The sequence below is a fragment of the Trichomycterus rosablanca genome, chromosome 9, assembly GCF_030014385.1.
Source record: "Trichomycterus rosablanca isolate fTriRos1 chromosome 9, fTriRos1.hap1, whole genome shotgun sequence".
Taxonomy (NCBI): domain Eukaryota; kingdom Metazoa; phylum Chordata; class Actinopteri; order Siluriformes; family Trichomycteridae; genus Trichomycterus; species Trichomycterus rosablanca.
In genome coordinates, this window is record NC_085996.1 from 34,498,623 (window position 1) to 34,499,521 (window position 899).

The following is an 899-nucleotide window of genomic DNA, read 5'->3' on the forward strand; positions in this document are numbered from 1 at the left end:
CGTCGCGCCCTCTTCTGGTCGCCTGTCTACAACACACAGGCTGTGTTCCAATCCGCACAATACAAACCGATCCTTACAGACAGCGTTTCAGTCTTCAAAGGCCGGGTCCCAAACCGTGTTTCTGTGGTCTAGGTGAATTTATTTATTTTAGCACTATCTAAAGTGACGTTCGGAGTAAGGTCATATTAATATGTGAAATGTACTCTCTACATAACAATGTTCAAGTGGGTTATTTACATGGCATTCCAGCGGTCAGCCACTTTACGTCGACAGCTCCTCGATAGACTGCAGTCATAGCTCCAACAGAACAAGCTTCCTGAGCTCCAGCAACATGCTGCTGAGGAACTAACAGGCAAAGCTTGTGTCCTATCATAAAGGCGAATTCCCATACCAGGGGTCGAACCCGGGCCGCCTGGATGAAAACCAGGAATCCTAACCGCTAGACCATATGGGAAACTAAAGGGCAAGCCGCCGGCTAATGCCGGCATCCGTCACTTCTTTCCACGTTGAAAATTTTTTATCACTTTGACAAGACCTGCATTGTTGGATCTGAGGTACAGAGAAGCATGCACAAGGAGTAAGAAAGACAAAAAAAGGGCATAAGGTAACCGAGCCAGCCAGGAGTCGAACCTAGAATCTTCTGATCCGTAGTCAGACGCGTTATCCATTGCGCCACTGGCCCCTGTGGGAGTGTGGTTGTTACATCCCTGAAGCTCCAACCTCAATCCTGTCCTTTGATCAAGGAGGGGCTGGAAAACCTCTAAGCACGGCATACAAAAAGACACTGCCGTGACCCGGATTCGAACCGGGGTTGCTGCGGCCACAACGCAGAGTACTAACCACTATACGATCACGGCATTTCAGCAGTCAGTCACTTCAGGCTTACGTCGACAGCTCCT

The 899-nt window shown here is 49.2% G+C and overlaps 3 non-coding genes across 3 annotated transcripts; all 3 read right to left on the reverse strand.

The window, feature by feature from the left end:
• Positions 1-382: 382 nt before the first annotated feature.
• On the reverse strand, positions 383-454 carry trnae-uuc (transfer RNA glutamic acid (anticodon UUC)). Its single transcript has one exon. It is a non-coding gene; the product is annotated as a tRNA-Glu (tRNA).
• A 155-nt stretch (positions 455-609) lies between these two features.
• trnar-acg (transfer RNA arginine (anticodon ACG)) lies at positions 610-682 on the reverse strand. The gene has a single exon. It is a non-coding gene; the product is annotated as a tRNA-Arg (tRNA).
• Positions 683-785: 103 nt separating this feature from the next.
• Positions 786-857, reverse strand: trnah-gug (transfer RNA histidin (anticodon GUG)). The gene has a single exon. It is a non-coding gene; the product is annotated as a tRNA-His (tRNA).
• Between the last annotated feature and the right edge of the window lie 42 nt (positions 858-899).